The sequence below is a fragment of the Fringilla coelebs genome (assembly GCF_963513975.1).
Source record: "Fringilla coelebs genome assembly, chromosome: 11".
In the NCBI taxonomy this organism is placed as follows: domain Eukaryota; kingdom Metazoa; phylum Chordata; class Aves; order Passeriformes; family Fringillidae; genus Fringilla; species Fringilla coelebs.
The window spans coordinates 16,999,072-17,024,744 of NC_140037.1; the positions used below are offsets into that span (position 1 = coordinate 16,999,072).

The 25,673-nt window shown below is 47.8% G+C and overlaps 1 protein-coding gene across 5 annotated transcripts in view; it reads right to left on the bottom strand.

Moving 5' to 3' along the window:
* MBNL3 (muscleblind like splicing regulator 3) overlaps positions 1–22,697 on the bottom strand; it is a 90,881-nt gene extending 68,184 nt beyond the window's left edge. For 4 of the 5 annotated variants that reach the window (XR_014616444.1, XR_014616445.1, XM_084213260.1 and 1 more), the window contains exon 1: positions 22,587–22,697. The gene's annotated coding sequence lies outside the window, so the exon portion shown is untranslated. Of the gene's footprint in view, positions 1–22,345; positions 22,514–22,586 lie in introns of those variants that run through there. The other variant, XM_084213259.1, reaches the window with a different exon arrangement.
* Positions 22,698–25,673: the final 2,976 nt, after the last annotated feature.

Here is a 25,673-nt window from a genome sequence, read left to right on the forward strand (position 1 = left end):
TGCCCCACTCTTCCTGCCAGCAGTCTGCAGCTCCTAGCCACATGCAAACACACAAGCACCCGCCCCTGCCTGGATGGGTGTCTGTCCAAGCTGCATTTTAAAGAAGCTGGCAAAAAAATCCCAACCAGGGATATAGTCTATTAAATCTTGAGCACACACACTGAACCACTATCCATTAATGCACTTCTGTCCCCCCACCCAAGAGAAGGAACTTGGATGATGGCAGAGGGAAGAGGGGATAGATGGCAAGTGAAGTCTTTGCTTTAATTGGCTGCTGTTAAGAACATTAGAAGGATGTTTGAAGGAGAATGATTACAGGCAGAGTGCAGAGGAGGTAATCAGAGGTGTCCAACAAACTGAATTTATGATGTGGCTTAGCAATCCATCACCTGGCTATCATTCCTATGTCCACGCACATACATAAGCCTCAAAATATATTTAGCTCAGAGGGTCTGGAAAAAAGAGGCTTTTCTTGCAACCCCAGCTAACAGTACTTTGCTCCTTATAATATTACAGAAGCAATCTTTTTCCAACAAGGGGGGAAAATCAGATATAAAGGATAAATTGTTTTAAATTCTTCTTAGTGTGAAGACAACTTTGTTTACTAAACGCATACAAGGGAACATATGTGTACAGCACAAATTCAGCAGTGGAAATTTGGCTCCCTGCAATTCCCTCTTATATAGATGCATTTTTTCCAGAGGAAGTCCAATGGTCTTGTTTGTTTTCACCACTAATAGAGGAGTTCAATGAAATTTTCTATTGGGAAAGTCTAATGAGGTCAGAATAAGAGAACAGAGTAACTAGGAAGGAATGTCATTGCGTTTTATTTTTAGAAGAAGGATAAAGGTGGGGCCTCACAAGAGGCAGGGGATGGGCCTGTTTTGGCACAGAGGGCCAGGGTGGAACGCTTGGTCCTGCGAGCCTGAGGGGGTTTAGAGCTTTTTGGGCTTTTTTTTCAGCAACAAATCCCATGCCAAAATCAGTGAATGAGTGGAGGGGTCCAGCTGGGAGAAGAGCAGAGTGATACTTGGGGATGCACAGACAGCAGGGTGGCAGCAGCCCTGGGAAATGACTGAGGGGCAGTTCTCAGCCACACTCCCCTCCCCAACCTGATGCCCTGGGAAGATGAGCCCCTTCAGCAGCCCCTCTGACCTCTGGATCTCTCTACTGCAATTTAAAGGGAATCTAAGTTACAACAGAGTAAACACGGAGGGAATCAAGTGCACAAAAAGCTCAATGCAGAAGTGCAGAGGGGCACATGGCTCTGCAAAGAGAGCAGTCATGACTATGACAGGAAACAGGACTGACTGTTGTTAAGGCTGGATGTCAAAACCCAGAAAGGCAGCCTCAGGGAGACAGCATGGGCCAGAGTAAGGCTGTGAAAATGAAAAGGAAGGAACAAAGCTAAATTAAAGAACCGAGGCAGAGCGGAAAGGGGCTTGACTGGGATAAACAGGTAAGGAGGAAAAAGGGTGCATTCAAGAGCAAGCAGGCCGTGGTCTGTTTCCTGGCATCAGCTAATCTGATTGGCACAGAGATACAAGAAACAGAGGCTTAAATAGCTCATGGGAGCAGACCTTCAGCTGGAGAGAGCCATCATCACTCAGCAATTAACTCCCTCGCAGGCTCAGCCCTCAAACCCAAAGTGCAGAGCTGACCCTGCTGAGCACTGCCAATGCAGAAGGAAGGAGCACAAGAGGAAGTGTCTTTCCTAGGGTTAACAGACAGCAGAGAACAAGCTGTTCCATGCATTCAGGTCACAAAAAACAGAACTGGGACTCACCACACGCACCATGCAGACGCTGCTCTGCCAGGATCACCAGAGCTCAAGTGCAGGAGCAGCCAACTCTGCCTGCTAGGAATGAGACTGCAAGGAGTTTCACCTTAAAAACGTGCAAGGAGAGAATTAACCCAGGGAAGTATTATTTAGGGAACATTGAGGCATCTGAGAAGACCAGAGACTAGAATCTCTGTTCTGCCTCCTGATATTCTGTCTAGGAAAGGAGTAAGGGAAAACTCTTTAGGGGGAATGTGGACCAGGATCAGGCATAAAGCACTCTTTCACCTTTCCTGTGCTGTCAGGTGCTGCAGGCTTCCTACTTGTGCTTGTGCTGAACATATAGGTGGAAACAATCCAGAAGACTGGAATCAGAAGCCCAGGAATGGTTCAGGGAGGGCAAGAAAATGCTCCTTAATAGGGAGTCATGAGAGGCTGGACTTTCCCTCCAGCATGCAAGCCCTCAAACATCATGTTTCAGAGGGGTGTGCTGTTTGTAGGTCCTTCCTCTGCTCCTGTCCACAGGCATGGGCAAAGAAAGCAGGAGCAGCAGGAGTGTGGGGGAATGACCCTCCTTCCAGCTGGGCTACAGATGGTGAAAACGATCCAGCAGCCCCCATAGATGCCCAGCAGTAACAGCACAGCAGACATACACCATCTCCCACCCCTGTGCTCCCACTCCTTCTGAGGACTCCTTAAGCATGCCACTGTTTCCCTTTTGGCAAGGACCTCCAGAGCTCCACTATGACTCATGTGAAGGGAAAGACCTCCTCTAAGTCCCTAGCCACAGGCATGCCCTTGTGATGTCCCTGCCCTTCCCCTGGCTGGCTTTATGATATTTTATGATATGCCACAGACTGAGCATCAGTCTCTTCCCAGAGACACATGCTTTTTGGGGCTTCTAGTATCAACAATGAACTTAAAATCTATGTAGAGAGCTTTACAAAGCTTATTTTCCTGTTAGATAAAGGGAAGGGGCAGAGTGAAACAGAGCAATTGCAGGATGAAATGCCACAATTTCCAACCCTTTCTGGGAGCTTGACACAGCAAGTCTAATTTCCAACCCAAGACTTGGGACAAAGCTTGCAATTAAAAAAATTAACAATGACCTTGAATACAATGGCTACCGTTTAACTAACCCGCATTAAGTCTTTGTTAATCAAGAAGCCCTTCTGTAAACTACAGCACAAAGGCACTTTTCCAAAGATCAGGTTACCTCAGCCCAACCACACCACGGTGGAAATTTAAGAGACCTTTATTTAAAAGCTCAAAAGACTTCTCCCCACTGCTGAAACCGCCCTATTTGCTCTTCAGCCTCTGATCTGCAAGAAGCAAAGTGAGCAGGAGCCTAGCTCAACCCATGGCTAAGGCAGGGCTTGCAGTTAAGCAATAACAACCACAAAACATTTCCAAGGCACTGATGACCAACGGGGTGGGGTTACATCACATCCATGGACAGCATCTCAGCCTCTGGAACTGCACAGCAGAGGCTGCACCAGGATTATAAAACAAAATGAGAAGATACTCTTAAAACATGCATCTTTAAAGGCTCTGGAGAGCCTTACAGCTACATCTTCACAAACAATCACATCACAGAGGACAAGGTTAGCAAGTAAGCGCCCAGAGCTAATGAGCCAGTTTATCCATTTTATCTAGCAGAGAAGTGGCTTTTACCCTCCATTCCATAGTGAAGTTACCTTGACAGGTGCAGTGCCCACAGTAAATGCTATGTCTGTCCCATATTCTGAATTATCCCTTTAGGGATGAAAGCAAAGATACATATTCACGGAGTAGATGTTTCCTGCACAGCTTGCAGCATCAGAAAATTAAGATGACTGGAAGAGCAAAGCCTGATGCTGCTCCTAAAGCAGAAGTTATTTGGTATCATTACTCATAGGCCAGTTAAACTAGGTAGTTGGTTACTCTGGACTCTTTTCTGCTGACTTTTTTGTGGATTATAGAGCAAAATATAAATTTCAAAGAAATGCCCTGGAATTGCCATGTGCCCTAGGACGCTGAACCTAATTTTGCCCCACTCCTTAAATTGTTACCCTTAACAAAATATCAGCTGCATGCCTTTGCTCTTATTGACTAGCTGGAATACCACTGAAATGTGGTGGCAGTTGGTAATTAGTATTTTTAACTCTTGGGAAGTGTTTTTTATGGCAGTACTTCCTGCTGGAGTTGGTTTTAATATGTTGTCCTCACTCCTCTGGAAGGCTCACCAAGACCACATCAGATGTCAACATCTGTGCATGTGGATGGACCAAGGTCTTAGAAGTGTTATCAAACTACAAGAGAGCTATGACGTCCAAATGGTCTTGTTTCCATCCAGCCACATGTTGAGCATTCTAGATTTGTGCAGTTTTCCCATCATTCTCCTCTCTTGGCAATTTTAATTGCTAGATCAGCACATCCCCCAAGCTCCACACTATTTTTGCCCAGCCTGAGCTCTGCCTGCAGACAGGAGGGCTCTTTTTGTCTGGATCTCTGTTCTTTCAACATAATCTAAATATCACTCCCTTAACACCTGATTTAGTATTTCAACCCCTCTAATTACACACAGTGAGATTTTATCGGAAATCTGATTATTGTTTGAAAGTCTGAGCATTTCATCCCAGCCTCAGAATTGATCTATTGACTGCCTTTAAATCTCACATTTTAATTTAACATTTAACACTTTATACCCGCATTAATTACATTTCCCATGATCGATATCAACAAACACCATCTCTGGCCCTCTCCTGATAGAGAGACTTGGAGACCCTGCTCTGCCAAACACTCAAGACAGCTTTGCTCTTAAACATGGACATTTGCAGGGCTGATCTATCCAGTGGAAGAGGAAGAAAAAGGAAAAAGTCATGAGAAACAGCAGTACTGAGAAAGTAGCAAGGTTTAGTAAGCAACACCGCTGAAGGAGATGTGCAGGTACGGACCTGGCCATGGTGGTGGCACAGGGACTGGCCTGGCCCCAGGACGTGGGGAGCAGAGACTCCAGCCAGCTCAACATCCACCTGTCCCACTCCCACCTTGGCCGGAGGGCTCTGAAGCAGGGATCCACCAAGTATAAGCTCCACTGTAATTCCTGCTTGCTCCAAACAGTGGGTGATCTGGGCTTGGCCTGTCCAAGAGCTGCATGCAAGCCCTGGGCCACAGGAAATGCCTGACTGGCTCGGTATCTCCTGGCATTTAACCAGCCTGCAGGTCTAGTCTCCCTGTTTGCCTCCACATAGCACAACAGCAAGAGCCAAGTGCCCCTCTGATCTCTGAATCTAGCAGATCTCCTATTAGCAGACACAGACTAATTAAGGAAGACACCCATCATGCTGCCTTTCTGTCTGGCCACTGCCAGTCTCAAAGGTGGCTGCTCTAAGGCACTGGACCCAGCTTTGCCAGGAGGACAGTACCAAATATCTTTCTCTAGGCCATGGGAAGCAGAACTGGCTGTGCTTGAGGAGGGTCAGGTCCTCCTTGTACCCCATCTGCAATGTATTTGTGTTGCAACTGGAGATGGAAGATGACATTGTCCCCAGTACTGCAGAAAACAGGAATATTTGTCCCTGAATAATTTCTCTAGCATATTAAGCACAAGTCATTCTTATGCAAAGACTGCCCTGTACAGCTGCCAAGGTCAGTGAGACCTTGCTTTATTTGCTGCATAAGGGCTGGCTGCGCAAGTTTTACCTTGTACATATTTTTCCATGCGTTGTCTTAGATTTCCCTGCTGCTAGTGTCTATGCATCTTGCTGTCTGTTCAGTAGGTCATGCTACCTTCTCTGGCTGTTAATAATAACTACCCAATACCCAGTGCTCCAGAACAGTCAAAATTCCAGCAAACCAACTCTTACAGTATGTTTAATTCAAAAGACAGCAAGAACAACATTGAATAACAATTTTCAAGGAAAACATGCTCCACAGCTTTTGCTAACAACATCAATATGTTTCTATTTTCAGGGGGTCGTGACCTGCTATCCACTCACACAGACATCACTGTTCACATTCTGGTATCTACATACAGATGATTTTTTGTGCAAGGATTGCATTCAAGCACATGGCAATGCCTGCACACAGAGGCTCTGGACTACAATATCAGTGAGTGCAGTCTTCAGGAAGCAGCCAAATACTGAAGAGCCTGCATTTCAATAGATTACAGGATCTGAAAATAATTCCCTATGTTTTTGAAATTGCAGACACATTTTTACAGACTACAGACAATAGTTATACCTAAACTAAGGATTGTCCCTCTCCCCAGTTTACTAAATCCTGTAACACTGCAGGTGCAACAGTCAAATTTAGATATTCGCACAAAGAAGAAAAATAGTATTTTGAAACTATCTGTGCAATATCATGATAATGAAAACTCAAAGTTCTTAACATTTAGCCCAAGCAACTCCTTTGCAGAAGAACAGAATTAAGTGATCTACCTGAGGTCAGTGGCCAGTTAAGAAAACTTGTCAACAGCCTGCCCTGCTCAGGAAGCACCCTCCCTCTGAACCCAAATCAGTGGGGAGATGACAAACAAAAATTTCTAACATGCCCTGACTGCCATGGGCAGTGCAGCAGAGTCCCCCAGCAACCTTGCTGGTTTATTTTCCCTCACCTGATCCACCACAGCAGCATTTGGTGCTGAGCTCCAGCTTATCAGTGTGAGGAGATCTGGTCTGGTGAGAACAGCAAGCCAGGACCCCAGACAATGGACCATACATCCTTCTTCCAGCTCAGAAATCAAGTCTCACTTTGCACCCCAATTTTGCTTGAATCCTATTTCCAATTTACAGCTAATAATACTAATGTCACATCACCCTGAGGGCTACAAGCTCCTCAGGGTAGAAACCCTCTTCCCCTTTAACCTGCAGCAGTCTCTGACCTTGGTAAAGCTCCACAGCCACTACCAGTAACACAAACCATCATTCAAACTTAAACACATCCTGGTGCCAGCAGTCTCTCAACTGGAGACAGGCAGCACTACAATGGGGCTGCACAGAGGGGTTAAGAAGCACTGCTGAAAAGGGATGCAAACAAGGACTCCAGGCTCTGAGCAAGCACACTCTGCCATACAAAAGGTGAGCATCACTTGTGAGCAAGAGCTGTCTGGCTGAGTATACTGCCTTTGTTAACAGAGAAGGCTGCATGATGGAGTGGGCTAATTAACTGCATTTTACTTGGGGAAACCCAGGCTTAAATCCTGGCTCTTGTCACAGTTGAAAATGAATTTAGGGACCAGAATAAAGGCCAAGATTATTTTCAACAAAATCATCAAATAGTTGCTCGTCCCCTGAAAGAGAGGCCCAGAGTTCTATGGGAGGCCACTACTGCTTATGCAGTTATTTCTCAGATATAAAAATTACTGACTCACTGATGTGAGTGGTGATCATGCTATCCATGCTGCTTAGCTGGACTGAGCACCCCAACGTGATGAATCTCACCAACCAACACGGCCTGTGCTTTGTGATGCAGTGCCACATGGGTTGCAGGTCCTACAGGGAGGGGACATCATGCCTGGCAGGATTTACAATTCAATTTTCATATAGAGTTATTTATCCCTTAACTTTGAAGAACTAAAGCACAGCTCTGGTGTAACTCTAGTTACTTCACTGGAAAACCACCAGGACTGGTTGTGGTCCAAGGGAGCTGAGGGTAATTCCCCCACTTCCTCCCGGCTGAAGGCTGCCCAGCAGAGCCAGGAGGGAAGCAAGTACTTTCCCCATAAAGTAATTCTCTATTTTTATCTTGCTAAGAAAGTTTTTCATTTGGAAACTGAAACTCCTGCTTCAGAAAGAAGCTAAGCACCCTCTTCCTTTCTGATTTATACCACAGAAGTGTTCATCTAATCAAATCAGCCATTTTTTCTGAAAGGAATCATTGTGGAAAAAAATCAGAACAGCAGACCAGCTCCTGAAGGTCTCCTGAAGGTCTCCAGGCAGGAAGCAGAGGTAAATCACATTCCTGACCCTGAAGGTGGCATGTTCCTTCATACTACTGTTTGCAGTCTCACCTCACCCATCTCAAAGGACAGAGATCCCTGGTGTCAGAGCACTTCTGAGAGCAATATACTTAATGTGTAAGCAGCAGCTAATGATAATGAAGCACAATTTTGGACACAATATGCTGTTCTACCAAAGTATGTGGTTAGTGCTTCTGAAGTGCCATCACCCTCCTCTTTCCTTCTCTCTAAAAAAGAGACAGCCTCCAACATCCTCAGCTACCTGCACAACTGAATTTGGGCAGGAAGACACAATGGAGGTCAAAAGGAGCACGGAAACATTTTCTGAAGCAGCTGCCAGCACATAATGCTCCAGCATACAGCACAGCTCAGCAATACAGCACCTTTCATCTGCACCAAGCAGGAGACCCAGACACTTAACCCTCCAACACAACAAAGTGAGGGGTGGGTGTTGTCATCACAGCAGGGTTTTACACCAAGCCAAAGGTTTGTGTGGGAGGCTTCCCTTGAACAGCAGAAGAGGAAAGCTTAAGTCAAACTTCTATCCAAAAAGTCAGACTCAGTCAGAAGACTCCCATGAACTGGAGCAGCAGCCACAGTGTCCTGGGGCCCACAGAGAACTCAGGGACCAGGAGGTCCCTGCTCCCAGGCACAGCAAGATTCCCACGGCCAACCCAAATTCTCCAAATAAGGGCCACGCATCTCCCTCCACTGTTATCTTTAAATCCTCTTTACTCTGCAGAGCTATTCTCCACCCTCCTTCCCTTTTAATCAGCCCTGACCTACAGATGTCAGCCTCATTTCGGCTAAGTCAACACAACTGCCACATCTAGGATGCTGTTACAGGGAAAAAACCTTACACTCCTGGCTGGATTCCAGAGTCTACTTCTTGGTCTAGACCTGACCTCGTTCCTTTTCTGCAAGCTTAATCCTACACCTTAAGGGCACAGGGAACACACAGTGACTCCAACGTGGGCCTGTCTGTGCTGTCTCCCCTTCAGCCTGCAGAGACTCTTTTGATCACCCTACACAAATACCAACCATTATTGACAGGAGGCTCTCTCAGAACTGATTGTTCTTAAAAACCACACATGTTCAAAAGCCAAAAAGCAAACAAAACACACAGTACTTTCTGAAAGCTGAATCCTTACCCTAGAGCTCACCCAAATGGACATGAACCTTAAATCAGTGGTCCCCAAAGTTTCCTCAGAAGCAGCTCTGGCCTCACACTGAAACCATTGCCAAGTTTGGTAAATCCAGCTTCATCTAAAGGTTAGAATGAAAAAAAATAATTTCTTTCCAATGCCTCTGTCATGGGCAGGAATACCTTCCACTAAAACAGGAAGGTAAAAAAAAAAAGGGCTTTGCTCAAAGCCCTATCCAACCTGGCCTTGAGCACTTATTTTTATTCTTTGTCAGAAACACAAGTCAGGACACCAGCTGAACACAAAGGACTTCAACCAGGTACCACAGCACCTTACCAGGCACAGCTCAGTGACCTGCTGCAGTGGTACAGTCAAAGAGCAAGCTGGCTCCTCTACTTTGCCACACATGGCCTGGTCCCTGCTGTCCCTATGTATGTGGCCAATATGCAGGAGGCACAGGCTAGAGATGGATGGACAACAGCTTGTCCTGTCTTGCCCAAACACACCATACAAGCAGGGTATCAACACTGAGTGGGATCCAGCTCCTGCACTCCACCTTGTGACCCAAAACCCTCACATATCAGTAGCAGCAGTGGGGATATCAAACCACAAATAAAGTATTAGTAGCTAATTTGTTATCTGCTTATTCCAAGAAGGCAGCTAGCTGTGGATTCAACCTTCAGGCAACAAGGCAGGTTTTTGTTAGCTCTCAAAAACATTTGCACAGTGCTTTGTTAAGTGTTTGTGGGCGATGTTCGAAACCCCAGTTACCTGTATCTGACACGATGCTGAACCAATACTCTCCTAATTCACAGGAGCTATAAAAGCAAAACTCTATCAAGGCTAGGAAGAGCCTTTGGATCAAATTGTCTGAACTCTGAAACAGTCCTTGACTATGTGCTGCAAGAAATCCTCCATACAAACACACCTTTCATATTGTGGGAGGAGGAGGGGAGGGAGAGAAGAGATTAAAACCAAAAGCCAGATCCTCAGGTAATAGAAAAATCAGAGGTTCTCCCTCAGTTTACAGTATCACAGATTTGAGCCAAAGGTGCTTTTAAAGTCCTTTTATGAAATATTTTAATTTTTCTATCTGCTATGTGTGCAAGCTAGGCAGTGCTTTTCAGACAAATTATTTATTCACCTTTACAGAGACTAACCTGAATTTCCAGACTGCTTCAAAAGAAAAACTGAAGCATTTCTTTACAAAAGGCAAAGAGCATTAGATTTCCTCCCTCCTTGTTTTTCCTTTTTTTCTCTATCCCTCAGCTGAAGCATCTCTACCTCTCATCTAATAAATAAACAAATTATGTATCTTTCCATAAAAATATGATCTTCCCTTCACCTCCATGCCAAAAATGTGCTGACAATTTTTTCTTTTTTCTTTTATTTTTCTTTGCTGATGCCGCTTAAAATGGAATAAATTCCTTTCCTGTTTTTTTAAATTATTTTTCAGTTTAACTACACACATGGAAAAAAAACCCCAGCAAGTCTTACATCACTGGCTGCAGTCTTACAACCCGGAATAAACTGAACACCATGCTGAAAAGCCTGGGATTACCATGGGCTTGGCATTAGTGGGATACCCGAGGAGAAACAGCCACAGCCCAAAGGAAATTACAGGGTCAGTGAAAGTGGCCACCCTGTTGCATGAACTGTCTCAATGTTACTCCCCAATAAGTAAGTAGCATCACAACACTTATATACAATTAAGGCTTTAATCCAAGCCATCAACTGAAGGACCAGTTCCAAAAGGCATGGACTCACAAGGACATGCTTCCTGGCACACAGGGTAGGTGTCCTGAGGACAGGGAGCTCAGGTAGCACACAACTCTCTTCACCATGCCTTCAATATGTGCCTGCCACAGGGGAAGAAAGTCACAAACAGCAGGTCTGGTTTAAGGTAAGGTTTAAGGTTCTTTAACTGTATTTCATCAGGAATAAGCTCCAATTCTGTGATGTGTAGGGCGGATGTACACTTCCTTGAGTGGAGATGCCCTCTACTCAACCCAGCCTAAGACCTTCACTTACATGGGGCTGTGATTAGGGGATTCAGGTCATAAGCAAGCAGATCTCACGTTTTAATTCTCTCTCTCTCTCGTTTTGGTTGCCTGGATCTCCAGGATGAGCAACATCACATTCCTACAGAGAGCTAAGCTCGCGTGCAGCAGCTCTCTCCCTCAGAGGATGGAAATGCACGAGGCTGATCATGATAACCTCCCACCCAAAGATGTCTGATGTGCCACAGCACTCCTTCCCCACACTGAAAGCTCCAACAACAATCCTAAAGCCAGTCTTGCCTCCTCACCTCCACAATCCACCTAACAATACTGCATCAAATTCATCGATACCATTGCATTTGTACCTCCCCTATGGTAAACCACCCAGAAAGTTGTGCATCCAAAACTACAGCAGCCTGCATCCTCTCGCACTCTTTCAGTTTCCTCCTAAGATCACCCTGCTGAGAATCTTTTTGGCAACACAACAGGTTCAAGACCATCCTAAAACCACCCACAAAAGGATACCAGATTGCAGCCCTTGTTCCACTCTCCTGTAAGCATCTTGCAGGATTAACCCCTTGCTAAATTATCTGGGACTATGGTAACATGCTCCCAGATTTGCTATTTATTTGTGGCAGCTTTCACTACCTGCAGATGCTGTCCAAAAATTCAGGAGAAAAATGTGTGCCCTTGGGAGCTCAAAGTATAAAGGTAGAGGTCAGGAGAAACACTCTGTTCTTATTAATGCAGTTCCACAGAGAGCTGGGAAAAAAAAAGAAGCCACGTCTGTATGCTTCTCAGAAGCAGATTATGTTTAATAATACAAAGATTACTGACATTAAATGAATTTAAATTCATTCTTCTATCATTCAGAATATTAAGGTTTTTTACCTTCCTCCCAGAATCACTCCCATTTGTAGTCAGACTCACTTTCTGCCTATCACAAAGTTATTATATTTGGACAATAATCACCACAGTGGACTTCTCCCCCTTGACAGTTTTGTTGTATTAGGAGTCTTATAAAAAAAAGTATTTGTAGCATTACTTTACCCTAAAAAAAAAAAAAGGAAGACAGGATGCTTACAATTGCTGCATAAATCTCTGAAGAAGTTTCTGCAATCCTAATGGGTTCTTTGCCTATCAATGGGCAAGAGGAAAGTCTCACTTGTGCTGTAGTAGTGTCACTCCTGCAGCCAGAACAAGTGGTGCTCAGCCCTGGGCTCTGCCAGGGAGAGGGAGCTGGCACTCGGCAGTGTGGAACATGCCACAACACCAGCACGTGTCACAGGCACATGGGACCAACAAAAAAGTGTCTGTTGCTGGTGACCAAAACTTGATTTTAAATTCCAGTTGCTCCTTACTAATGTCCAGACTCAAACTGAAGACACTGCTCTGCACCACCCCACTAGGAATTTAATGGTTTTACAGCCAGCACCAGCAAATTGAAGATGAAGCACAGTAAGAGCAGCAAAGCCAAACACAGATTTATTTTCATGAGAAAAAACTCCTTTTGAAATTTAAGTTCCAGTTCAACTCTAAAATCCCTCTCTCCCCAGTCATCATGACACCAACAGAGAAGGATCTGAGGATGCTCAAGAGAAAGCCACCAGACAAGCAAGTCACCAGTCACATGTTTGCTACTGAACATCACAAATGACTGCGCTAAAAAAGCGTCTCGCAGGTGTTTGAATCTACATTTTACTGAGAGAAAGGAAACCTCATGTCAAAAACCTGCAAATCACTGCCAGTCAGTTTCAAATCTGGCATGCTTGGCTGGTCTGTGGCATTACCCCCTTGCTCTCCTGGTCCCTACATTGGGAAGTCAAGCCAACACATCCCCACACCTACAAAACCTGAATCAGTGGGCAGTTGTCTGAGATGTTGTGTGTGGTGAACTGCCACTGCATGAGATCAGTCCAACTCAGCTGTCCAGTCCTTTTGTTTCAAAAAGAGAATTACTGCTGCTAAAAGACACCTGCCTTAGCTCACGGCCTTATGCAATGGATGCTCTAAGCATTTTTTAATTAAATCAGTACATACTTATTAGAGTGTTTTACTGAACCAAAAAACCCCAGCACCTTGCAAAAGGCTACTAGAGACTGACTCACCTCACCCATGCAGATGCTCTCCTGCAGCACCAGGCATCCTCCAGCTCTGCTTTCACCACCTTTCCCAGCTGACCCAAGCACAGGCTGCATTGGCCAGGTATCATTCCTGCCCTCTCCCTCAGCCATTACAAGCATTCATGACGAAAGAGGAGAGCAGCAGTAAGGAAAGAGAACACACCTTTCAGTGCCAAAAAACATATGAAGTGCATGAAGGAGGAGGCTTAGCTCCTCGTGGCACCCATGAAGCCAAGAGCACTGGGCATACCCTGGGAGCTCAAGCAGCCAATGGCTCTGCCTTGGCAATGTCCCATTGTCAAGAGGTTTCTACCTCTTGTCCCAAATCCACACATTCCCCACAAGATGTTCCAAGACTTAGGGGAAAACTTTATCATGTAAGCTGGTATGCAAAATGGTGTCACCACCCAGTTAGGGGCACCTATGACAGTCTCTGCACCTGGGCATAATTTAGAAATCCAGGTATCTCCAGAAAAACAAGTGGGTGGCACAGTACAGAAAATAAATAAATCTGTTATAAAACACATGAGAAGCTTCCCTGTACCTTATTAATAGATCTCAAGGTCTTGTCAGAAGGACAACCTCCCATCTAACACAGGGCACAGAATGAATTTGGCATTTGGCAACAGCACCCTCATTCCAACCTTGGTACCTGAGCATCAGCTACTGAATGAGTCATATTACAACACAGTCACCAGAGCTGGAAAGTCCCCAACCCAGCAGGTCTTTCCCTTCAGCAAGGTTCATAAAACCTCATGCAGAATCCGCCCTACATGCCATATTCATCTCCACAGTCTCAGAAGAAATGTGGATCACAGCTACTCAACCCCCACTGCTCTGCAGACCCTGAAAATCATGATGAAGGTGGTCAATCATGTAAAAGAGCCACCCAAGAGAGGTGCCCTGGGCAGACTGGTCCAAGGGAGTGTGCAGTGCAGGCATGGGGAGGAGTGGGGATAACCTGCCTGCACTTGTGAGCAAGGGGGAGAGGCTGGTTGCACCCAGAGGCAGCAGGGGAGGTGTCACCACACTGAGGAGATGCAGGAGGGAAGGGGCTCACTGTTCATCCTGCAGGAGAGCAGCCCACTCTGGTTTCCTTATTTACATGACCTGAAGTGCAGCTTCCTCAAGCACCTTGTGAAAGGTGCTGCTTCATTAGCCAGACCACGCCTGGGCACTTGGGACACCGCCAACCTTAGCTCGTTACCGCGGCTCTGCTTAACGAAGGGCACTGAGGTTGTCACACCAAGTGCTTCACTGAGTAATTAGTCAAGCCAAATTCATCAGTGATGGACTTGGACAAGCAGAGTACATGGAATGGAGGTGTATGTCTGTGGATCCAGGATTTTAGTGCAAACACAAGGTGCAGATGCCAGTGCCAAAACCTAAGCAGTCTAAGGGCATGACGGCTTCACAAAACACCTCTGCACTCTGACTTCCTCAGTCAGATACAACTCCAGAATCTGGAGGCTTAACAGAAAGGAGGATAAACCACCTGTAGCCCTGCAGATGGCTCCATGCTACTGTTTCTTTTTTGTACTTCAAAAATAACTTCACTGAAATGTATCTGAATGCAATACAAGCCCCCTGGGCCAGCATTGCTTATTACTATTTATATAAAAATGTTCAGACTATAAAGGAGCCCACTGATACCTGGTATGACCATAAAAAGATTTATCCATCCTGACTTGCTGGCTCCAGAGTAGGACATCCTACAACTGAGCAACTTAGGAAGAGTGACCAGTATGGATTAAGAGTTTTGACCAGATTTTGGTGAGAGAAATACAAACACCTCTTCTGCCCAACCAGGGCAGAGCCCAAAGAGCCTGATTCTTTCTTCTCCCTCAGTTTTGCACGCTGCGGCCTGTGGTGACATTTTCCATGCTGTGGACTAACCCGGTGCTCTGGAGAACAGCTCCCAGCAGCAGCCCAGCAGTCAGCCATGGCTCAGAACTTGTCCTTTACCAGGCAGGATTTCCTATCAATGACATGGGGATGTTTTACAGCTCACCATTCCAGCCTTTAGGACCACTTTAACAACTGCTCGGTCCATCAACCCACACAGGCTCCTCCCAGCATCACAGACCTGCATTGCACAACCACACCTTACCACCACACAGCCCCACAACCTTCCACCAAAACATTACCAAACATTTCACAAGCACTAATGAATTAAATCCAAGCACATCCCAATTAACTCCAGGAGCAGAGAAGCGGGCTGAGGTGTCCCCATCTCCCTGCAAGCCTGCTGAGGAGCCAGGCATGGCAGACAGACCTGCCAGCTCTCTCCCTCTGCTTAGCTACAGACTTGTGAGATATTTCAAAGGCTCTTTCCAAAACAGAGGGAAAGGAGAAAAAAGAAAAAGCTTTCTGTTTTCCTTGAAAAGCAGGTCGTGCAACAAAGAAAGCACTAATAAAGGTTTCACCGTCCAAATTAAAAGTCAAAGGCAGCAATGAAGCGTCTCTGAAATATAAGAAACACTTTGTGCACGGTGTAAAATTTATTGCTGCCTAGCAGAATGAAGCCAAACATCTTAATATGGAAAAACACCGCTTCTTTTGACCCAAACAGATTGGGAACAGGAAGCAAAAACAAATCACCCAGCTGCGGCCTCCCCACACTGAGAGGAGCAGCAGCCAGTGTTTCCTGCCCACCCTCGCCCTGTCCATGGCTGCCAAGGGCTGCACACTGTTTGCTCAGGGGCCAATCCCACCTAAAACGGACAGTTTGTTACAAAAGCTGTTGTAGGCAAGATCAGGCCGTTATTGAAGGGGATTCAGCTGGGAAGAGCCAGGAAAACGGAACTGCAGGAATCACCCAAAATGCTGCATCCATTTGCAAATTGCACAGGGACAGGCTCCCCTGCAAGGAGATTCCCCTTCTTTCAGTGGCTCTCTACATTTTCACCAGCCAAACTCCTGACTCAGGACAGGCATATTTCAAGAGTTAATTCTGGTTTTACTACATCATCACCAACAAACCTGAGAAATTAAGTCAAGCCTCAATTGGCTCAAAACATAACTGCATTTCTCTTAAATAATAGCTTTGCATTATTTCTTTTTTTTTTTTTTTTTTTTGAGCTCGTGTATATTACGTTCTAATTATATTTTAAAGCTTTCATTTGCAGCTCCAGGAATAACCCAGAAAGACATACAGATGAGCTAATTTTCAAATCATCACTTCACGAAGGACATGAAGCTTTAAAAACAGTGACAGATAGACCAAAGGACTTGGGAAAAAAAAAGAAACATGCAAAACTGAAAGTCCAATATCTCTTTTTTTAAAGCCAGTAACTCAGTGCCAAAGAGAAAGGCTTTAAGACCTCAGGAGAGCAAACGCTGAATATCACATACGTAATGCAGCAGAAAATGCCATTTACACAAATGCTACACACTGAACAGCATCTCAGAACCTGGTATTCTGACTAAAATTCTGCTTTCAGCATATCTCATAAGTATGATTTTTATCAGCTCAAGCAGATTTTTCCTACAAGATTTTAAAAGATTACATGCCAGGTGTAGAATACTTCATAATGCAGAATTAGATTTTTGCCTTGCGTGACTTAAAAAAAAAAGTTTTTATATATATAATAGCAACCAGCAAATTACAGCCATTAGTACGACACTGCCTTCACAGCAGATTTATGACAGCATTACCAAAAGCAGAATTTCATCCAACAACACTTCTGGATAACACACACATCTGCAGAACCAAGGGGGGAAAACGCACATAAGCATGCACCACCACACATTTTGTGCATTACCATCCAAGACTTTTACAAGGATGGGTGCTTTGTGCCACTGTTCTGCAAGACAGTACCCTGAGCACGCACAAGGATATGGTACACTCTCCTGCACACAGCAACCTTCAGTCCTACCTCATATTCTTTTAAATCCCTTACCTTCATGCTCATAAATACAGCTTTGGCAGAGGAACCGCACTGCAAGGAAGGAAACTCACCCCATACTCCTGTTACAGTGCTACATGAAATCCTCCCTCTGCCCCAGCAAGCTCCCAGCAAAAATATCCAAGTTTATCATGCCGAGGAAAGAACAATAAGTGGGAGTCCGAAAAGGCAGTCAGAAGTACCGCCAAAAAATCAGAGCTCTTTCTCAAAAAAAGGCCCTCCCTTAGGAAGCCTGCCAATCAAACCTGATCACGAGGCTGTTTTCCGAGGGTGAATAGAGTTCTTATTGACACAGCTTATGTCTGCAGCATGCAGCCCTCCACAAGGCTTTCAAGAGCAGATCGGATTACACAGACACATTCTCTCTGATTTTATGCATTCAGAAGCCCTCAGACATAAAATACCCGGCTCAGAAGGCCACTGCTTTTTCAGCTTGCTATCGGCCTACGTGCTTTTACAAAAAAAAGCCCAGGCAAACAGATCCTGGCACCTTTACTTGGGCTCCCAAAGCCCTCATCCTCACTCAGCAGGGCCTTATAATTTGCAGGCCAAGCCACAGATTTGCTCCATGTGAATAATACAAGACGACTCATTCCCATGGTGAGTACTTAGCATCAAAATGAGAGAAGGGAAAAAACAAATATCTGCTGACACCATTTAAAATGGGAGACGATAACATCGCTCTGGGTAGACAATCCTTCCTGGAAGATGGCATGGAAAAAGGGGAGGATACACACCTTTTAAAAGAACAACATGCACTCCACAGCTTAGCAGGGAAGAGGTGACCAACTGCAAAAGCATCACAAGCACAAATTCAGGTAAATCATCTATCCAGGGGTAGCAATTTGCACACATGGAAATCTGGAGAAAATAAACTAAAAGGATCCCTTTATACAACTTCTATACTTAGGGGGCACAAGAAGGAATTCCATTTCAGCAGCAGACACAGATGGAAAGCCTGGGAAACCCGCGGTGTTGTATTAGAGGTGAACAGAGAATTACAAAATGTTTTATTATAAATGCTCCAGCTTAAAGACTGAATTTCAGCAAAAGAGACAAGTCTGCTTAAATCATATAAGAAATCAGAACCTGAGCACTGCCCTAGAAATGGATGCAGGCACTGCCCAAAGGTCTGAAACTAAAAAGAAGCTCACAGCCCCCCCCCTTCAAAAACCAGTCTAAAAAGCAAACCAGTACATTACACGTGGGTAAGTGGATTGCTATCACCTAAAAAGGAACTCCTGCATCAACTCAGCCACACTGAATTGAAACTTCTCAATGAAATATTACATACGGCAAACACAGAAAATCAAGCAAGCTTGAGCTTCAGAGCTTTTAAGGGATTTTAAGAGTAAACACACACTGTTCAATAAAGACATCCTCTCTTCCCTGCTTCCAGGCTGCAGTCGCTCCCCAGCCAAGATTTTCTAGCATTTTGCAGATTTTTCTCACATTTTCCTGATGGCTGCTAGGAGGCTGGAGCTGGGCAATGGAAATGCAAGATGTCACGTCTGTCTGACATGGCAGTTCTTTGGTTGGAAGTCTGCACTGTTCTCAAAGCCCACCAAGAGAGTCATCACTCCTATGACTACCTTTGAATATTGAGATCTAAGGAAACCGTGCTTTGCAGTGCTCAGCCTCCCTCTCAATGAGCAGCCTCATGTTTCTAGTACTCAGTTTCTACATGGGACTTCTAGTATGTTCATGGTCCAAAAAGTTTGCTCCTGTGAATGCTCCATACTCTTTCCCAACACATCTGAGTCACGCAATCGTTCACTCTACCAACAAAGCCAAGTTGTAACCACCAGCACAGAAAGGGTGCCCTACTGTGGGCATCAGTCACCAAATCCCAGCTGCAGATTCATCATCTTCACGTGTGCCTGCATTAGCCACAAAGAGAATTTTCATTTGCTTTCAGGCTCCTGACTGAGCTGCAGGCGCTGGTGACTAGGCCAGCCATGGTTTCACTTGTGCCTTTAGGAAGATCCAGACATAAGCAATGCAGCAATGCCATGGCCCAGCCTCCTCCTGTCCTGCCTGGGCCCCCCAAGTCCTTGGGCCAACAGAACCATTTCTGTGGCCACATGGAGAGGCTGAGTGATGGCTAAAATGAGCGTCCTTTTTTTCCTTGTTATTCTGCAAGATTATTCTTAAATTACAAGGATGAAAGAGACCGGAGGAAAAGGCCAGAAGCAGGACCACTTCCACAACAGCACCAGCTTCAAAACTGATTTGCAAGCTATGCTGCAAAAAGCAAGAAAGCCATCCTCTCTCTCTGCAGTCACAAGTTTTTGAGTTGCACTTTGAGATTCCCTTAAACGTGCCAAACAACCCCTCAAAACTTCACATGTGATGGCATCATAAGTGCAAAATTCTAAGCTCCACATATTCCTCTTGCCAAGATGGGACAAGCCCAGGAGAAAACTTGGTCTGTAAAATTTAAGAATTTTAAACTTGGTCTGTAAAATTCTAAGAATAACATGTAAGGCTTATGCCAGCCATTGCCCAACACAGAATAAGAGGGCAGAGCAGGCCCCCATTGATGTGGAACTGGCCATTAAAACCATTAGAAAATCCTCTGTGTGGATTCAACATTGCAGAGGGACAACTGCCCAGCACCCCCACTGTCAGTAACCTTCCTGCAGCACATAGTCAAGCACTGGAGGGAGGAATGACAGGTCTAGATCCACTCCCTCTTTCCCCATGAGGGTCCCTCACTCCCTCACAGTGGAAAGGATGTGGCACCCCAAATTCTGCTGACCTGGCCAGATGCTGCAGGAGGCTGAGCAGGACAATTTACAGCAGTGTGGAGCTAATTTCCTTACTGACCACCAGGTCTGCTTTGGGCCCCTGCCAACACATCCCAAAAGGCCCATAAGGCAGCACCAAATCTGCAGCGGCCACACAGCTGTAAACAGGCTCAACCAGGTGCACACATAAAATTCAGCTGCTCCTAGGAAGGCCAACTGAGCCCAAAGTAGATTGCTCCTTCTCCTGTTATCACCACATCCCGTGGTACCTAGAAGCTTCAGCACAGTCTATTGTCTTTGAAAAAGAAACACTCAAAACACTGAAATAGTTCTCTAAACTTTTCTGGGCCATCTCTACTTTAAAATGACTTCATTTAAATATATGCCATGTCTATATATACACACACACACACCAGGGGAAATCAGCACCCGTGAGCAGAGCTGGTGCCCACACACTCTACCTCTGCACAGCCTCCAGGTCTGCCTGTGCAGCTCCACACCAGAACAACCCTACAGCAATCCAGAGCTGCCTGAAGCTGCCCCAGGAAGATCCTGCCCCACTGGCAGGAGCACTGAAAAGACCACAGTCTGCAGGCTCTCCACCAGAGCAGGCTTTCCACCAGACTTGCTAACACTCATCTTTCTTGGGGTATGGAGAGTAATGGGGGCAGGGAAGTTTTAGGACCAAATTACAGAATCCTTTATGTCCTTCACTTCTGCATGAAGCTGAACTCCCAAGTCCCCCCTTCAGGATTTACTCCCTCCCAGGACTGAGATGCATGATTTAGATGTTCTTTAGTAAATTAAGCTCCAAGGAGCAGGACTGTGCCATGTAAGGCCTTTCTCCAACCTAGAGAGCAGCACAATTGCAGCCTCCACATACTACCTTAACAGCAAAACACCCGCAAGGAGGACCCATAGGGGGAAAACATCTCCGCAACCCCATGGAAGCTGCTCTTTGGAAACTTTAACTGCATTACTTCTGCTTCTGTATAATCCCAGAATAACTAGCTTAATTCAGACTGATCCAACGCAGACACCCGATAGTTTCAACATGGTATAGACTATAACCTCACTCTAATTACAGGATCATGTTACATGTCCAACAACTGCTGCAATTTAGTCTTGCCTGATACACCCCAGCTGAAAATTGCTCATCCCACCTCTTACTCTCTTACTTTTTGGCAACCTTTGAATGGAGGCAGGGATACCTCGCAACACCTCAGCATCTGACACACTCGTACCCCAAGCCCCATAAAGATTAAGTCATTATTTCCTTGCGGTAACAAAGGCAATGACTTCTATTAGTGCAGAATAAACTAGTTTTAGGCACATAGCACAGACACGACGCTACTGTTCATACACTTCTCTATGCAAACGCAATGTAGGATTACAGCTAAGAGCCACAACACCACGAATTCGCACATCACTCCCCGAGCCCGGCTGATCGCACACGGAGCCTATCTGAGCAAGAGGGGAGTTTTGCAAAAGCTGCAGGACCCGACAGCCGGACTTTCACTACCACAAAGGCAGGGGATATTCCTTACAGCAGCGCACGTCTTGCCTTTGAGCTCAAAACTGCATCCGCGGCTCCCGCTGCCATGAAACGGGAAGGTTTTCTCCCCGCAGCCGCTCGCCCGCGCCTGAGCCGAATGTTAACAGGTCTGTGCCTCGCGTCAGCTCCGCCACCGCCTCATGCTCGGCCGGGGAATGCTCCGCTGCCCGGGCGGACGAGCTGTCCGGCCATGGCTCGGCGATGATTCAGCAAGGGGGTGGCTCCCGGTGAGAAGGCACACCTCCTGCGAGCTGTCACACCGCGGGGCCGGGGCAAAATGGAGAGAGAACTTGCTCTGTCTATCATGGCTGCACTTTTCAAAATGCGTAACCTGGCCTGGTAGGGGCGAGGGGGGCGAAGGGGAGAGGCGGGGAGGGTGTGTGTTTCCACCAGCGGACACATGGGAATAATTGAAGGAAACATCTCGAGGCTTTTACCGATGGAACAAGTAAATGAAGGAAAAGAAGAAAGAAAAAAAAAAAAAAGCCAGACACTTTGGGAGCCAGCATCAACTTCGCCAGGCTGTGTTCTTTGTTTCTAGGCAGACTCCAGTGCGGTGGCAAGAATGAACAAATGCGCATGTCTTCATAAGAGTCAAAAAAAAAAAAAAAAAAAAAAAAGAAAGGAAAAAATCCCCCCTCCCCTCCGGCCCCTCTCTCGCCGCTGCGGCGGACGGAGCCCTCCGGAGAGTTTGGGCTGCTTTTCCAGAACTAAAACTCCGCTTCCCGCTACTCCGAGCAGGGGTTTGCCACGCTATCAGGAGTCCGGGGGTACGGCAGCGCCTGCCACACTTTCGGCTGCACAAATTAGTTCTGGTGTGGGCTTTGCGATTTTTTTTTTTTTTCCTATTAAAGAACGGAACGCCGCCCCCGCCACGCTCCTACCGCGCCAGCCGCCCTCCGCAGCCGCCCGCCGGAGCGGAGCGGAGTCCGGGCCCGCCGCCGCCGCCAGACAAAGGAGCGATGCGGAGCCGCGCCAGCACCCGCGGCCAGCCCGCCTGTGCTGCTCCCGGGACAGCCGCCCGCGGGACGGGGACCGGGACCAGCCGCCGCCGCGCCCCCTCCCCGGAGCGCACCCCCCGTCCCCGGGCGCCCGCGGCTCGGGGGGGCACCGAGCGCCCCGCGGCCGCCCCGGCCTTACCTCGCAGCGGCGGCGGCGCTCGCAGGCAGCGGCGGCCGCTCCGTGCCACGCGCGGCGGCGCGGGGCGAGCCACGGGGGCCGGTTTAGCGCGGGGGCCGCCTGCGCGCCGCCATTTTAACGCCTACCGCCCGCCCTCCGCCCCCCTCACCCCCCTCTCCCCGCGGCCACGCGCGGCGTGGAAATGCCACTCAGCGTCCCCCCTCGTCCTCCCCGTCCCCTCCGCCCCCGTCCCCGCCGTTACATTGACGCAGCGGCTCCTGGTCGCCGGGTCCGCCGTGGCGGAGCTATAGCAGCAGGGCAGCAGCAGCAGCCGCCGCCGTCGTGGCCCCTCCGCCGCCGCCTCCCGCCGCCGGGCGCACATGGTACGCTCCGGGGCCGCGCCGCGCCGCGCCCCGCCGGCCGCGCGCGCCGCCCGGCTGCTGCCATGGCAACCGCCCCGCGACCCCCGCCCCGCCGGGACCCGCGGGACGCGCCCCGGGGCCGCCGCTCCCGCCGCTGGCCGCGATGCCCGGGCACCTCCCGGCACCCGCACCTCTGCCCGGGCACCTCCCGGCACCCGCACCTCTGCCCGACCGCTGTACACGGAGCCACCGCGCTCCCGCGCCGAGCCCACCTGTCCCCAAAGCCGCCGCCACCTGCTGAGCGGCTGCATCGCCACTGTCCCCAAGGCACCGCCATACCTCCCTGCCGTGTCTCCTCCACCCCCAGCTGTCATCACAGCTCCCTGGCGTCTCCTCGCCATCCCCAAGGCCACCATCGCACCGCCCTTACGTGTCCCCTGTATCCCTGAAGCCACCATCACACCTTCTTGCCGAGGCCCCGCTGTCCCCAAAACCACCGTGACATCCTCCCACTGAGGGGCTGCATCCCCACTGTCCCCACATCACCATCACGTATTCCTGCTGTGTTCCCTCTGTCCCCAAAGCCACCATCATACATTCCCACTGTATCCACACTGTTCCCAAGTCACTATCACATGTCCTCACTGTGTCACTGCTGTCTTCTTGTTGTGTCCCCACTTTCCCCAAAAACACCATCAAATCCACCTTCTAAGGAGCTATAGCCCCGCTGTCCACAAAGCCACCATGATACCTTCCCACTCTGTACCCTCAGTCCCCAAAGCCACTATCACAGCCCCCCGATGAGGGGTTGAATCCCTACTGTCCCCAAACCACCGTCACATATCCCTGCTGTGTCCTTTCTGCCCCCAAAGCCACCATCACACCTTCTTGTGTGTCCCCACTGTCCCCAAAGACACCATTACATCCACCTGCTGAGGGGCTGCATCCCCACTGTTCACAAAGACACCATCTCACCCTCCCCATTGTGTCCCTGCTGTCCCAAAGTCACCATCACATACCCCCCACTGTGTCCTCTCTATTGCCAAAGTCACCATTACACCTTCCTGCTCTGCCTTCTCTGTCCCCAAAGCCACCATCATATGCCCCCATGGTGCCCCCACTGTACCCAAAGTCATCATCATACCTTCCCACTCTGTACCCTCTGTCCCTAAAGCCACTCTTACATGTCCCCACCATATCCCTGCTGTACCCAAGGCCGCTATTACACCTTCCTGCTCTGTTCCTGCTGTCCCCAAAGCCACCAGCACCTCCCCATCCTCATGTCCAAAGCCATCATTGCACCCCCTCGCTGAGGGGCCATATCCCTGTCCCAGGCAATCACCACATCTCATTTGCTCTCGAAGCCACCACCACAGCCTCCCGTCGCCAAAGCTGCCGTCACTCCACCCCCCCCCCGAGGGGCTGTGTCCCTGCCGGGCTTGGCCGCCCTTACCTGGGCAGCGGCACAGCTCTTCCACGCTGCAGAGCTCATTTTCACTCCTGTTTTGCAACAGAAGATTGCGTACGCCAGGACAGTCGCGAGGGAGAGTAGGCGCAATGTGAAGCAGATGAGCGAGTAAATCATGAAGCCGCCGTACATGTTCTGCATACTGCAAACGAGGAGCTAATTTCCTGGCAGCCGGCTTCAGGATGCTTCAAGCCAGTCTCTGCCGATGTGGCCCTTAAAAACCTCTCCAGCTGTGGCTGCAAGCAGCCCTGCTCCTTTCTGACTTTAGCATCTAATTCCCACAAATATAGATAATTGAATTATGCATTTCGTTAGGGCGAGTGGAAAACAACCGGCAACCACTGGATCACTGAGGAAAACAAAGTCGGTCGCTATTTTTTTTTCCTTAATTCAGCATTTTTTGGGGTTTGGTGACATTTTGTCAAGCATGAACTCAACCAGAGGCAGAGAGAAGCAGCTGAGGGTTGTTTATTGCACACAGAGTAGCCCTCCCTGACAGCAGCACTAATGGAAATAACACTAATAAAACTGTCGTGTTCGTGTCTGAGCAGCAAAACGTGAGCCTTGGTTTCTGTGCCCTGTTCTGACAACCACTTCCCCAGTGAGCACCAGCAGACCACTCTGCCTCCCTTACTAGTTACCACCACTGATTCATAGTTGAGATCAATTAGTTAATGTTTGCAAAGTCAGTTGAAGATGACAAAGCGTTACACACTGCTAATAAAACCATAATGATCCCACTGTTAAACATTAAACACACAATGAGGTGTAAAAAAATACCACATTTATAGAAAATTCCTCTTCCTGCAAAGACAAAGGATTAGCTCCTAAAAAAATAAGGATGAGCACAAATTTGCACCACAGGATTTTGTCTCAAGGGTTTGGCCTCTGCTTGGGTGGTTGCTACTCATTATTTGTGTGTCCATGGGCACACCGCTTGGGCCAGCAGTCGCTGACCCATCTGAGCGTGGCAACTTAATCCAGTGCTAGCCAAAAACCACCAGAAGGTTTTGGAAAGGGATGGTCCTTTCCATTTCGTGCCTCTGCTTCCCAGTCTGCTAAACAGGATGAGGATTGCAGCTGTGTAGCCTGATTTTTGCAGGCAACATAATGCAGCAGTTAGCAAACCCTCACAACATGGTCATTAGAAGCCTGGGAGCTGTGCTGCCTGAGAGACACGTCACACCAGAGTGCAAGGAATAAAAACGTGGGGGTGTGGGACTTTCTAGGAGATTTTTCTTGGCAATGAGTCTTGCTTTAAATGTAGAACTGGTAGCTGTGCCACTGGTAGGGCCCCAGGTCGCCGCATGCAGAGCAGCGCATGTCTGATGCTCTGACCTACAGGCAAGAAGAAGGAGAGGAACCAGGAAAACCACGTTTGTCTGTAGCTTTGGGCCTGCACAGGGCCAGTTCATGGTGATGAGGCACTGGTGTTTCTGGCAGGGCAGAAGCCATGGGTGGGGATTTGCACAGCAGGAACTCCAGGCAGTTTAGGATTCAGCCCAGTGATTTCAGAGAG